Source organism: Camelus dromedarius, chromosome 16 (assembly GCF_036321535.1).
Source record: "Camelus dromedarius isolate mCamDro1 chromosome 16, mCamDro1.pat, whole genome shotgun sequence".
Classification (NCBI taxonomy): Eukaryota; Metazoa; Chordata; class Mammalia; order Artiodactyla; family Camelidae; genus Camelus; species Camelus dromedarius.
In genome coordinates this window covers 10,092,352-10,108,105 of record NC_087451.1, presented here as the reverse complement: position 1 = coordinate 10,108,105, position 15,754 = coordinate 10,092,352, and the positions used below count along the sequence as shown (strand labels likewise).

The window sequence follows — 15,754 nt, the reverse complement described above, 5'->3', positions numbered from 1 at the left end:
ATGGGCAGTAAAAAGGGATTCAGTCCTGAGTTTGAAATCTGGCTCTGCTCCCCTTACTGGCTGTGCAGTTCTGGGAAGGTGACCTAATCTATGTCCTCATCACTTTCTAGGAAAACAGAGTTAATTCTAAGTCCAGGGTGTTGAAGAAACAGTAGAAGATATGACGCATTGTTAAGTGAAATCCATTTTAGACACAAACACCAGCAGCTAGGATTATGTTTGTTGATTAGATCAGCCTGAACAGACAGGGTTGTATGTTAAGAAATGACTCCCAAATCTCAGGGGCTTGCAAGATTCAGTTTCTGCTCACACAACTGGTCCTTTGTGGGGCAGCTACAGCTCTGTTCCATGTGCCCTTCACCTTGGGACCTGGGCTGTCAGAGCATCTTCTATGTGGGGCGTTGCTGGGCTCATTGCAATGGAAACGAGAATGTGGTGGAATGACCCAGTGGCTCTCAAAGCCTCTCTTAGAAGGGGCACTGGTCACTTCTGCTAAGTTGTCATTGGCCAAAGCCAGTCACATGGCCAAGCCTGTCCTCAATAAAGTAGGACTAGGAAATCCTCCCATGGGCACAGACAGGAAATGTTTGAACAATATAATCCATCACTGCTGCGTGTAACAGAAAATCCCAAATCCAGAGGCAGATAAGGAAGCTCTTCCTCTCTCTTTTAAAATAAGCCACAAAATAAGCAGTCTTGGGTTAACATGGACACTCTCCAGTCACTGGGGAAGCGCACTTTCTATATGTCTGTCCTGCCATCCTTTGTTGCCACAGTATTTTCAAATAATAGGAGAGAAATGTATGTTCTTTTAGGAATGAAAAGAAAGGCTGTATTCAGGCTTTTAGGAATGAAAATAAAGGCTGATCACTGTATTTAACTGCGTTTAGAAGTGGGCATAGAACTCCTTCATTGAGCAGGTGGGAAATAGAATGAATGGGAAATGGATGCAACCAGTCCATCAGGGAACAAGAAACAAGGAAACATCAACTTAAAAAAAAGTCAATCAACATAAAATGGGAGCAATAAAAGCACACAAGTGGGAGGGTTGGGGGATGAGGGGTGGAGGAGGGTATAGCTCAGTGGTAGTGTGTGCTTCCCATGCTCAAAGTCCTGGGTTCAATTCCGAGTGCCTCCATTTAAAATGAATAAATAAATAAACCTAATTACCTCTCCCTACCAAAAATAAATAAATAAACAATTACCTCCCCTGCCAAAACAACCTAAAAAATGGAATTTAAGGTTCAATTAAAAAAAAAATAAAAATTTAAGCACACAATTCAATTTAAAAAAATAAAAATTAAAAAAAGAATTTTTTTTTAAAGCACACAAATGGACTTCGACACCACAGCGGTCCGTGGGGGAGCCTGTGGACAGGAGCCGCAGCACTCAGCAGGGGCTGGCAGCGGGAGCGCGGTCACACCTTTGCTGTTAAAGCCGGGAGGATTCGAGGGTCACTTAAGCTCCGTCCTGCTCAAGGTCTCTCAGGATTCATTTGTTGTTCAGTCAGTCTTTCTCAAGTATTGTTCACAGGTGCGGATGTGAGTAAGAGACTGGATTTCAGCGCATCTGCCCAGACCTGTTGTCTTCTGCCTCCTGTGTCTTCATAAGTGTCCTTGTCAACGCTGGCTGAAGTTGATGCCTGTCTCTCTTTCATTTGCCACATGCCCTGTTGTTCTGATCGATTTTCCCAGGAGGGTTCAAGCACCCAGCCAACTGCTTCTGCGCGGGTCTGGCCTCTGGGCTGTCCCGCATGGACCGGGGCGCACGTACCCTCCCACCTGGGAGGCCAGGCCTGTGGGGTGCGCCTCCCCCCACGCTCCTGGATGCTGCTCGCCTGACAGTCAGCCAGTCCCGTGGAGAAAGTCGTCTTCCACGTCTCGCAGAGGCTAGAGCCTCCCCCGCAGGAAGTCCTGCCTCAGGAATGCAGGTAGACCGGATGGGGTACGGCAGTGGGACAGCCCTGTCCAGGTGTCCTCTCCACAAGGGACATTTTTGAACAGGCATTTTGAGCAGCGTTCTGTCCCTTCAATTTGCTCAGAGAGGCAGGGCCCAAATGTCCCATGGCTCCTACAAAAAGATGAATCAGAAGTACCGTTCCTTCTGCAGGCAGCTTGCAGAGAATCCCAATGGCCACCCCAAGGCCGGGCAGGTGGCCTCCGAGACAACAAGCCACAAGCCTGCGGCTCCGCGTTCAGGCCGAGGCTGTTCCTTCCCTTTCTTTGGAAAGTATGCTCAGTAAAGGTGACCCCACAGCCACCAGGACTGTGCCAGCTCAGCCGGAGTGCAGGCCTGCCCCGGAGCTCCCGTGGCAACCAGGGCAGGAGTCTGGTGTCCCCGGTGATGGAGGCAGAGCCTGGAGACACCGACTTCCATCCTCACATAGCAGCCTTTGTTCTGGCAGCTCTGCGCAGGCCTGACTGGGCACACGCATGATCAACCAGGAAGAGAAACCTTCCAGTTTTATTCATCCCTACACACAGGGCTGAGCTTTATTTTCAAAAGAATTATGCAAGCAGCCCTGTCCTGCGGTATTGACTTTTTAGGGCCATGCTGGACGAAGGAGAGAAACTGAACGTGTCTAACAGATGTGGCATCACTCCAACTGCGTGTGGCCCGTGGGTCATACTTTAAATCCCAGCACTGAAAGTCAAGGTGAAATGCGTCCCGGAAGTCCAGCACTATCTCCACTAAACACCATCATTATATACCTCTGGTTCAAATCTCAGAATACTTCCCACTGTACCATGTCATTAGAGCACATCTCTGCCAGGAGCAGTCCTTAGATGTTATGCCTTAATCCCAACCCAAAGTCTTCGCTGGCCTAGAAGCGTCACAAGGCGGGAGAGCTCCACGTGCTTCTTGCTGATCCTTCTTCCAGATAAGGAGGTGATTGTTGGGGTTGTTCCTGGGTCGTTCCCCAAACTGTCCTCGCTTCTCAGCCTCCTGTCGGAAAGGAGTCCAGGATTCCCTTGCTCGGGCCCTTTTCCAAAAACGTTGGCGGGAACTCCCTGGGAAGGGAAAGAGCAACTCTGTCGGGGAATCCATATATTGGAGCCCAGGGATCTGCTGCAAAGGTGGGTGGAGAGATTAAATGCCTGGACTGTGGACACTACGGATACTAAGGCTCCATAAAAAATCACAACAAACATAGTGGCTTAAAGCAACACACTCTTATCTGACGGTGCCCATGGTCAGGAGTCAGGCACGACTTAGCTGGGTCCTCTGCTCAGGGTCTCATGAGGCTGCCATCAAAGAATTGCCACCAAGCTGTGGTCTCATCTGGAGGCTCAACTGGGAAAGAATTTGCTCCCCAGCTCCTGCAGGTTATTGGCAGAATTCATTTCCTTGGAGCTGTATGAGTGCGGGCCCTGGTCTGTCAACTGGAGGTGGGCCTCAGGTCCTCGAGGCCACCCAGAGTTCCCTGCCACATGGCCCTCTCTACAGTCAGCTCACAACAGGGTGCTTGCTTCTGTCAGGCCGTCAGGAGAATCTCTTGCTCCAGCTGGCTAAGACAGAGTCTTATATTAGATAGCATAACCATGGGAGTGACAGCCATCACTTTTGCATTTTCTATGGATTAGAAGTAAGTCACAGGTCTGCCCACACTCAAGGGGACAGGATTATGCAAGGACATGACTCATTGGAGGTCACTGTAGGGCGTGTCCACCACCACTGCCCACAGACCTGCCTAGGTTCGTATCTTACCTTCTCCACTAACAAGTTAGGTGGCCTTGAGCAAGTCGCTTAGCCTCTCAGCCCCAGGTCCCTTGTTTGTAAAAAGGGAGTAAAAAAACCCTTAGGATTCTTGAGAAGATCAAATAAAATATTCCATCTCAAGTATTTCACAAGAGTGTCTGGCACATAATAAACAGTCAAGTGTTAACTATGATGATGGTGGTGGTGATTAATATTAATATTATCAGAACTGTGGGACTCCCAGGTCTGTCCTGGATATTAAGAAGCAGAAATATAACTCAGACTAATAGCTACCACCACCCTTGTGACAAAACCCACTGTGGAGGCCAGATCCACATCACCGGCTGCTCCAGAAATCTCAAGAGAGATCAGTTTCAACCTTGGCTGGAAGTTGGGGCATCATGGGACTCCAGGCACCAGGGCCAGTCTCCCAGCCACTGGAAACCTGTGAAGTGCATGCTCAGAAGATTCAAGGGAGCTTCCACAAGAGGTTCTGCTTATCTATTGTGAGCCCCAGGGCTGCCGAGATCGAGGGGTGAGTGGCCTCACTGGAGTCTGTGGGACAGGTCGAGTTGAGCATCTCTCTCAGTTGGCTACAACTGGCGCTTCACCTACAGGAAGCTATCCCATATCCTAATCATCTATAACTCTATTACCTGTTCACGCAGAATAACAAGAGCCATTGTTTCATCACCAAGGATCTCATAAATTCCATGAGAAGACTTTTAAATATCAAATAAAATACACATGCACCAGCTTCTCTGCAACAACAATCCAAATACGCACACCGTCAAACACACAAGCCAGAGATAAGAACAGTTACAGTAACGCACACCGAGAGTAACAACAGTCCATAGTAAATTCTTCCAGCTGCGCGATACTGTGATCTTGACATTGGCTCACGGAGGGTTGTACGCTCCTGGCCAAGTCCCTTCCTGAGCGTTGCATGATGGGAACTCCGCTGTCCTGGTGATGCAGACACGTGAGCCCTCATTCACAGCCCTGTTCTGAAGGATGCTTGGAGGCCTAACTCCATGGTAGCCTTTGAGCACTACGGTGTCCCTGTGCAAGGAACGCATCCTGAACACTCAGTACCTCTAAATTTTTTTCTCAGGGCAATTTTGGGAACTTCAAGTTATTTGTTTCTCAGGGAGGTAAAAATATTTTTCTAATTATTTTCATTTTTTGAACAGCTCCACCACCCCTGGAACTCGAGAGGGTGGCTGTTTTAAGACTCATAGGCTTAGGGGAAAAAAAACCTCATCTTGCTTTATTTCAAAGAAGGGAATGATCTGTCGAGAATATCCAGGAGGACTGGGTGGGAGCCGGACATCGCTCCTTTTGGAATCTGTAGGCAGCTCTGTTACGTGAAGGGCCGAGGGTCTTCAGTCTACTTAGCTTTCCATTTGAGGAACTTCCCTCCAGAGAATTTTCTTTAGAACCTTAAAGCACTGTGTGTATGAGGTGTGGTGTCCTAGACCAAGTCAGCCACGAGACACAGATGAGGGCTGCAGCTCAGGTTTCTGGCTGGAGACCCATGTCTCTCCTTCTTTCATTCTTTTGTTTAACAAATGCTGTAGGCATATCCCATGTTTCTGGCCACATGCTAGCTTTGGGGGACAAAACCACAAAGCCACAGTGGAAATAAACATGACTCCTGGCCTACCTGGGCAGCCCATAGGATACAGACACATCCTTCTGGTGTGACAAGTGGTGAACTCAGCATCACACAGAGCACTAGACAAGCACAGAGAAGGGAGGGACACCCAGCCCAGCTTGGAAGAGGGAAGAAGTAAGGCTTTCACAGCGAGTTCAGAAAGATCTGTACAGAGGAGTGAAGTCTGAGGCAGTATTTCCTGCCAGAGGGAAAAAAAGGGAAAAGTCTCTTAAGCATGAGAAAGCAAGACGAGGCAGGGACTGGAGGAAGTCCTGAGGAGCTGGAAGGCAGAGATGCGGAGTGGTGAGGAAGTCCTCCAGAGAGGTGCGCAGGAACCATCTCACAGCCCTTTCTTGCAAAGCCACCTCCAGCCGCAGCCTCTGAAAAGTCATGAGAAAAATAAGGCCACCTGACAATTGTAAAGAGCCTGGATTGAGGGTTAAGGTTAAAGTTAAATTTTAAAGCAGAAAGTGCCTTTATTTTTACATCATTAAGCTTTACAAACAATACGTTTACACACTTGTGTTAACAAATTCAAACAATACAAAACTGCATGAATTAAAGAGAGAAAGTGCCTCATCCCCTGCCAATCTTATTCTCCGGCTGAAATCCCTGTTAACAATTGATCGTCTTTCCTAAGAGACAATCTGTGCATATAGCAACGTACATCTAGACACCCTTGTTAATGTTATTATTATACATTATTATTATATTATGTATTGTATATATATATTATATATACGAGCACTATTCTAAACACTTTACATGTATTCTTATTTCATCCTGACATCAGCACTAAGAGATTACTATCCACGTCTCAGAGACAAACTGAGATACAGAGATTAGATAACTTGCCTGTGGTTATACAAGAAATAAGTGGCAGGACTAAGGTTTACCTGCAGTAAACCAGGCAATGTTACTCTGAAGTTTGTGCATCTAACCACTAGGCTCTAGTGTGTACTTGCATGCGCGTGCGCGCGGGCACACACACAATGTTTGCTGTTTTACCAAATTGGGATCATAGTATCTCTATAGATTATTTTCACTTAAAGTACATTATAATTTAAAATTGGGCAAAAGATTGAAATAGACATTTCCTGAAAGAATGTGCAATAAGCACATGAAAAGATGCTCAGAGTCACTGGTCATTAGAGGAAGTGCAAATCCAAATCACAAGAAGATATCACTTCACACCCATGAGGATGGCTGCGATTTTTTTTAATGGAAAATAACAATTATTGGCAAGGATGTGGAGAAATTGGAACCTTATGTATTGCTGATGGGGATTAAAATGGTTCAGCCACTGTGGAAAATAATTTGGCAATTCCTCAAAAAGTTAAACATTAGAATTACCGTATGACCCAGCAATTCTGCTTCTCGGTATGTGCCCAAAAGATTTGCAAACAGATATTCAAGCAGACACACATGCACACATGTTCATAACAGCACTATTCACATTAATTCAGACAGAATATTCAGTTGGTGTCCTCAGAAAAGTTTTGCCTCAGAAAAGTGGGGGCAAAATTAGCCCTAGACTAAGTGCTGCTCTGGTCCCACCTGACAAAGCTTAAAAACAAACTTGAAAGAATCAAACTGCATCTAAGTGACTTACTCACATCACAGAACAAAGGTCAAAAATATTTATAGGAATAGAAAAATGGGTAGTAATTTTTCATTACATTCTTGGTATTATGATTGATGTAGCATAGAGACTGTTTTTCTTAAGGTCTTTTGCGACAGAGGGTTGAATTTTATTTTGGCAGGCAATTCAGTGTTTGATGGGTCACCTTGCCCTTGTTGAAGCTTGTTTGAGTCTTTGTTAATTTCGGTTTTGCCCTTAATCCTAGGGCGTGGTGCTTACTCCTGGGACATGGTCCTTATTTCCGAAACACAGTCATCCTGGGGTCTCCATTGAATGCCCTGTGTTTCTCCACTCTGGTGGGATCAGAACTCCAATACTGGGTCTTTCCAGCTTTTCAGGTCTCTGAAATCTTTGTCTGGCTCTCAGTTCCTCAGTTGCTGTTTTCTACCCGACCTTGTGAACCATCACCCTCAGCAGAGGCAGCTTAGTGGTTGTCTAGGTCCCTGAAGGGAACCCTTTCACAGATTTCTGGGGTCCCTTTCTGCAGCTTCCTTTGCTCCACACCCTGTGAGTTCCCACCACGTGAAGCAGCACTGAACTCTGGTCTCTTTTGTGAGAACCCTGCCTTTCCACCCAGTGCAACTGCTGCTGTACACGTGGGCTCCACCTTCCTCCTTGATGCTTGGAAACCACCTCCATTGGAAGAAAGCTGGGGTGAATATGCAGTTTGCCTTGCAAGCTAACCTTCTCTCAGAGTGGCAGCTCAGCACTTGCCCATGGCCTGAAATCAGTTGCTTCATATCTTTTGTTTGCTTTTATAGTTATTTTTAGTGGGATGTTAAGGCTGATAACAGCTGCTAAGTCATGGCTAGAACTAGAAAACCCATGATACATTTTTATTCATTTATTTTTATTGAGGTAAAGTTCACATAAAATTAATCATCTTAAAGTGAACAATCCATCTTGACTCTAATTTACAGCAATAAATTCAGTGACTTACAGGAAATAAAAAAATTTCTTGAAAAACAAAACTTTCTATAGCTGACCCAAGAAGGAGTGGAAAATTTGATTTACCCTCTATCTATTAAAGAAGTTGAATTCATAATTTAAAACCTTCCTACAAAGAAAACCCCAGGCCCATATGGCCTAACCAGTGAATTCTTTTAAAATTTTTAAAAAGAAACTTCCAATTTTATATAAATGTTTTCTGAGAACAAAGGAAGAGGAAATAATTCCCCACTCAGCACAATCATAATATCAAAATCTGACAAGGGTATCATAAGAAAAGAAAATTTTAAGCCCAAACCATTAATGAATGTAAACACTAAAATCCTTAAAAGAAAATAGCAAATTAAATCCATCAATACATAAAAAATCCATCATGGCTAAATGTGATTTATCCCAGGAATGTAAGGCTAGTTTAATATTCAAAAATCAATCAATGTAATTCACAATATTGATAGACTAGAGGAGAATAATCATATGAACATCACATAGATTCAAGAAAAGCATATAACAAAATTCAAAGTGACTCATGATCTTTAAAAAAAAAAAGAGAGAAAACTCTGAGGGAACAAGGGATAACATGAAACTTTCTCGATCTAATAAAAATATTTATGAAACCCTACACCTAATATCATACCTAGTGGTGAAAGACTGGACACCTTCCCTTAAGATTGATAACAACACGAGGATTCTTGCTACAACTCTTTAACATAGTTTTGGGGGTCTTAACTAATGTGAAAAAGGCAAGAAAAAGAAATAAAATGTGTAACAGTTGAAATTGAAAGATAAAACTATTTGCAGAGAATGTGATTTAATGCATTAAAAATCCAAAGGAATCTATAAAACCTCTACTATAACTAATAAGAGGATTTGCATGATACAAAGACAATGTAAAAAAATTAATTGCATTTCTATATACTAGCAATGAATAATTGAAAAATAAAATTTAAAAATAACACTTACAAAAATGCCAAAAAATGTTAAATACTAAGGGAAAATTTAAACAAAATATAGCCAAGACATGTACACTGAAAACTACAAAACATTGCTGAGAGGAATTTTAAAGATCTAAGTAAATGGAAAGGTATACAATGTTCATTGATTGGAAGAGTCAAAATTGTTAAGATATCAATTTTGCAAATTGATCTATAGATTCAGTGCATTGGTCTATAGATTCTAATGAAAATCTCAGCAGGGTTTGTTTTTTTTTTTAATCAACATGCTTGTTTTAAAGTTTATGTGGAAATTCAAGTGACCTAGAAGAGTCAAACAATTTCTGAAAAATGACCAAGTTGGAAGACTTACACTACCTGCTTTCAAGACTTACTATGATATTGACATATGGACCAATGGAACAGAATAGAGAGTCTAGAAATAGATCAATACACATATGATTCATTTGAATTTTGACAAAGTTTCCAAGGTAATTTAATGAGGAAAATAGTCTTTTCAACATATGGTGCTGGAACAACTGGATATCCATATGGAAAATAATGAACATCAGCCCATGCCTTACACCATACCCAAAAATTAACACAAATGGATTAGGGGCCTAAATGTGAAAGCCAAAGCTATAAAGCTTCTAGAAAAAGCTTCTACGACGGGAAAAAATCTTTATGACCTGGAGTAAGCAAAAATTTCTTAATACACAAAAGGCACTAACCACAAAAGAAACATAAATAAATTGTACTTCATCCAAATTTAAAACTTCTTTTCTTCAGAATGCACAAAAAAGAGAGTAGACAAACCACAGACCAGAAGAAAAGACTTGCAATACATTTATCTTACAAAGAACTCACGTTCAGAATATACAAAACTCCTACAAATTAAAAATAAAAGACATGCAATAAAAAAAGAACAAAAGCCTTGAAGTATTTAAAAATCTAGATATCTGAATACCCCCAGTGACCATGTGAAAAGGTGCTTCACATCATTTGTCATCAGGAATATGCAAAAGAGATAGACCATGACACACACTTGAGTGGCTGAAATTAAAAACACTGAAAATACCCAGTGTTGGCAGGATTATGGAGGAACTGGAACTCTTATTTATTTCCAGTTGGAGAATGAAATGATACTACCACCTTGGACAACCATTTGGCACTTTTTAATAAAGTTAAACATACATTTATCATATAATACAGAAATTCAAGTTGGTCACGCAACTTTATACATAATGGACAAAAAGTGAAACAACCCAAATATTCATCTATAGGGAATAAATAAACTGCGGTATTGAAACAAACAGCAGACTACTGCTCAGCAAGTCTGCCCGGGCTGCCATAACCAAATGCCACAGACTGGGTGACTTAAGCAATGGACACTTATTTCTCACAGTTCTGGTGTGAAGGAAAAGCTGGGCTGGGCTAACAAGATAACTCACAAATCTAAGTATTGGAATACTGATCTGAGTTCTGCTAGACTAACTTGTAAGTCTAGGTTAATTAGTGTTGGTTTGCTGTTTGTGTTTTTTGCTAGCCAGCTGGATTTTCAAAGATAAATATCTGGCTTTGGAATGTTGGTTTGCTGCCTCCCTGCCTCCACTTTTGTGATAATGGTGCTGCTAAAGCTGTTCCATGCCTATTGGCCGAATACCCCAAGCTTGTACTTTACCCTATAAAACCTCATGCGCATGTCTTGGAGGTGCTCAGAGCTTTGGGGCAGAAGCCCCTCTGAGCCCACCGGTGTAATACATCTGAGTACTCCAGCCCTCCGGGTGGTGCTTGTTTCTTGGCTGGCCTGTCGTTTCTGTAACACTGGAGCCTAGGAAGTCCAAGATCAAGGTGCTGGCCAAGTAGGCTTCTGAGGCCTCTCTCTTCTCTTGGCTAGTAAGTGGCCACCACCTTGCTGTGTGTTCCCATGATCATTGTGCCTCTTCTTACAAAGATACTAATCCTACTGGATCAAGGCCTCATCCTTATGATCGCATTTAACCTAATTATTTCTTTAAAACCCCATCTCCAAATACAGCCACACTGAGGATTAAAGCTTCAACACATGAATTTGGGGAAAATACAAACACTCAGTGTGCAACAGCACCAATAAAGAAACTACTGTTACTTGTGACAACATAACTGAATATTCAAACAAAACCATAATTCCAAAAATACAAAGTTTGAGAAGAGACAAAAAGGGGCCTATGGTGTTATAAATCAGAATAGTGGTTGCCTCTGTGCCGGTGGGGAGAGATTGCCGGGAAAGTGGTAGGAGAGAAATTTGTAAGTGATGGAAATGTTTTTTCTTGATGGGAGTGATGGTGACAAGTGAATGCATTTGCCAAAATGCATAGTGCTGTATCCCCCAAATTGGTGCATTTGTTACATGCAAATTATGGCTTGATTGAGTACATTTCTCTACATCAGCCCGTATGGAATTTACCTCTATTTTTTTAGCAGCTAGATAGTCTTCCATTTATGAATGCATAATTTATTAACCTGTTCCTCCATTGATATATATTTATATTTCTTACAAGTTTTTGCTATTATCAGTAATGCTATAGTGAACATACTTAAAGGATGATTCCTAAGTGGGATTGTTATAGCCTTTTCTCTGTAAAGATGAAGAATCTGAAGCCCAGTGCGGGTATAGCTCAGTGTTAGAGCCTATGCTTAGCATGCACAAGGTCCTGGGTTCGATCCCCAGTACCTCCATTAAAAAGAAAAAAAAAAAACTAAAAAAAAAAAAAAAAAAAAAAAAAGAATTCGAAGCCCAGAAGTAAGAAGAGACTTTTCAAGGTCTACTGCAATTATGCACTGTGAGTTACGGTGATTAAAGTCGAGACTGAAGAGGTCTGTGTCATTCTGCAGAAATACTGATGGGGAGCAGGAAGGCAATGCTGAGCTTCCAACCAGAATGATATAAACCATTTATACTAATTCCACTCCCTTCTTTGTCTGACTACTCATCTTGTAGGTATTAATGCCTTTGAGTTGCCTTAATTTAACATTATGTTAAGTTAACTCCTAGGATCCCGTAGTACCCTGGACTTAATAATAACTCCACGTGCCAAGCAACGTGTTAGCTCTATACATACATAATCTCGTCTAACCCTCACAACTCCATGAGGCACCGTGGTTATGAATTTCATGCCCATCTTATAGATGGGAAAACTGAGGCTTAAGGAGCTTAAGGAACTTGCCCAAGGCTACACAGCCAAAAAGTAGTATAATCAGGTTTCAAACTCAGGTCCCTGATACAAAAGTCCTTCCTCTAATCATTATACTGTACTTCCTCTCAGGAGGAGTACTTGACAGGCTGCTGTAGCAAAGGTTACACGAAATGGTTGCAGTGTTGATTACTGGCCTCTCAACAACTTGGAGGCAGTTACTGCCTCTTCATCTCTGTCCTGCTAACATCTGGCGCAGAGTGGAGTTCAAAGGGCTCAGCTCTGTGCCTGACACGGAGCGCGCACTCAATGCGGGCTAATTATTATCATTATTGGAATCCAATAACCATTTGTTGAGTAAGTAAACATTTGCATGAATGACTAATTATCTAAAGTATTCTCTTAGCAAATAAACAATGAACAGAGGAACAACAGGTTGCAGTCCTCCTCTCCTGCCAAGCATCTCATTTGGAGGCAGCTGAACCATGAAGGAATCGCCAGCCCTCTTCTGCTCATACGTCTGCCCCCCTACAGGACACGGAAACAGAAAGTGCATCTGACTCGGTGCTGCAGCTTCAGCCCCAGCTCAGTGCAGGGCAGACTCTCTGCATATTTGTGTGCGAAGGAAAGGACCAATTGGTGTGGTGGTGGTGGTGGTGGTGGTGGTGCTGCTGTATGTGTGTCTGTGTCTCTTACTCCCTCTTCCGGTGAAACTGACTGCAAATGAGGTGAGGTTAAGCGGGTGCGACAGCACAGCACACAAAGGGTGAACAAGGCTCAAGGAGGAACACAGTCACGCACTCAGGGTCCAGGACCATCAGAAGGCCCTTGAACCTCCGTGGTATCCTTCTCTTCTCTTGCCTCATCTTCATTAGAGGAGGACCCTGCAGCATGGAGGTAGAGGGCTTAGGCTGGGGAATAGCCTGCTCAGCCCCATAATCCAGATGAGTGCTGCTTCTCTTGACTCACGTGGCATCGGATGCCGGTCAGCATTCAGAGCCTCTGTTAATTTCTTACCTGACCTCCACATCCACTCAAACCTCACCCTGGTCCCTTGTCTGAGCCTAACTCTCCATTTGTCTGCCTGCATCCCGCTTCCCCCTGCCTGGTGCCTTGACTGGCTTCCATCCCTGGCAGGGAGACCCCCTGTCAGTCGCAGCCCATCTGCCTTGCTCAGGGCAGATCCCATCACCGACTTGGGGTTTGACCCTTTCAGCTCCTCTGCACCACCAGCTGGTCTACCCCACTTCTTGGCAGGGGTTGGGAGCAGGGTGCCACATGCCCCAAGTGCCTGGGGACCTAAGGCACGATCTGAAGCCCTTGCAAGACCACAGTTTTCACAGCTTTCTTTTTCCTAACCAGCTCTGGCCTCACCCAGTTACTGCAGTCTCCATTGTATGCCTCTAAAAGCCCTTGCTGTCATTTGGTAGTTAAGTTCTCAGATTCTCGCTCATTTAAGTCAGTTTTGATTCACATTTTATGGTAATCGTTAAACTCTTAAGTGAACATTTCTTGTTTGAAATGTCTGTCACTCTGTGATTATAGAAACACTATAACAACAAATACGTTTTCATATAAAACTCTAAGTGAAAAGACAAATTGTTCTTGAGCTTAAATATCCTCACATGATTTGAAAATATCAAGACAAAGAGTTGGAAGAAACAAGCCAATAGATAAGAGATGCACCATGGTAAATCAATTATACTTCAATTTTTAAAAAATGGTTAAAAAAAATAGATGAGACATAGAAGAATCAAATTACGATCTGACCAATAGGAGTTTCTGGGGGAAAAAAAAAGGATGAAAACATGGAGGAGAAGAAATTATCAAAGAAATAATACAGGAAAATTTTTCAGAGGGGAAGGACATACAATCTCAGAGCAGGGAGTGAAGCAGGCCCACACGTGGGAACAACACTGAAGCAGAGGTCAGCCAAGGTAAGGAGGGCACCCTGAAAGCTTCCACTGCAGGTCAGTTCCCTATAAAGCAATGAGAATGAGAGTGAGTCAGGCTCTTCAATAAGAAAACCTTTATAGCGGGCAGTAGACTAGGGCTTTCAGAGTTTTAAGGGAATTTGATTTACAGACTAAGATTCAATGCCCAGTGCAACTATCAATCAAGTATAAAGGCAAAATAAATAAATTTCCAAACATAAGATATTTGGAAACTTTATCTACCACACACCTCTGCATGAGATATTACTTAATGGTACGCTCTGGTAAAATAAGGAAGAAAACTCAAGTAGCAGTTTTGAATCTAAGACTGTTACAGTCACATCACAACAACCAGGGGTGAAATCTTGTATGTTATTGTCATTCCCACTCCCATGTAGAGTCAGAATAAAGTTGTATTTCCAAAAAAAAGAAAAGAAAAGAAAAAAAATGAAGGTTCTTGGCACATAGTAGGCACTACATTATTTCCATGCCCTCTGGTTGTGAAAAAATAGTCTGAGATAATTTATGCCATTTTCTTGGCACTTTTTTAAATTGAAGTATAGTCAGTTTATGATGTTGTGTCAATTTCCGGTGAACAGCATCATGTTTCAGTCATACATATACATACATATATTCCTTTCCATATCCTTTTCCATTATAGGTTACTACAAGATATTGAATAGAGTTCCTTGTTCTATACAGTAGAAATTGTTGTTTATCTATTTTATATGTAGTAGTTAGTAACTGCAAATCTCAAACTCCTAATTTATCCCTTCCTACCCACTTCCCCCCCTGGTAACCGTAAGTTTGTTTTCTATGTCTGTGAGTTTGTTTCTGTTTTGTAAATAGATTTTTAAAACATGGACAGCTTCACAAATTTGCATATCATCCTTGCACAGGGGCCATGCTAACCTTCTCTGTCTTCTTCCCATTTCAGTATGTGTGCTGCTGAAGCAAGCACCATTTTCCTGGCACTTGTAGTCGATAAAAAGTTCTTCCCAGGTAGAGATACACGTGACTCATTGATCTCATACATGTACTTTAGAATCACATGGAATGAATCCTCTGTCATGTGACAGACCTTAATTCCCTTTTAATCTTCTGTTCTCCAGATAAGTATCCTGTCTCTGTCAATCATTCCTCAGAGAAGTCCTCACAGCCTTGCTAGTATTGGTCAGCTATTGCCAGAATAATGCTGTGTAACAAACCTCTCCAAAAACTCAAAGTCAAAACAAATAATTCAATGCCATACTGCTAAGCTAGGCTTGGCGGGGCTTGACTCCAGGCTTCAGGGTGGGTGCAGGTCTGCTCCAGGTATCTCTTATCTTCGTTGGACTCCCCAAGGCTTATTCTTTTAATAACAAAAAGCAGAAGTGCAAGGGGGTATACTCATTTGGGCCAGCATAGGTTCAGCCTTTGTTGCTTTCACATACCATTGGCCAAAGCAAGTCACAAAGTCAAGCCCTAAATCAAGAGCCCATGGCAAGAGTTCATAGTCTATACCATGGATATAGAATATGGAGGAGTGAAGAACTGAGACCAACAACTCAGTCTCTCCACTGCTTACTTTCCCTTTGTCCTATTTGCATTGGCTTTGATCTATTTCCATTGGACACACTCTTATAAGGTCTCACTGGGATGTAGAGAGGAAGAGGAGGCTAGGGAGGAGAGACGAAGCCTTGCATGATCAAGCCCCTATCTACCTCTGTGACCTCATCGTCCATCGCTCTCCTCCTTGCTCTCCACACATTAGCCACACTGGGTTCCTTTCA

The 15,754-nt window shown here is 42.7% G+C and overlaps 1 non-coding gene across 1 annotated transcript; it reads right to left on the bottom strand.

The window, feature by feature from the left end:
- Window positions 1–14,836: 14,836 nt before the first annotated feature.
- On the bottom strand, window positions 14,837–14,943 carry LOC116158061 (U6 spliceosomal RNA). Its single transcript, XR_004142286.1, has one exon. It is a non-coding gene; the product is annotated as a U6 spliceosomal RNA (small nuclear RNA).
- Window positions 14,944–15,754: the final 811 nt, after the last annotated feature.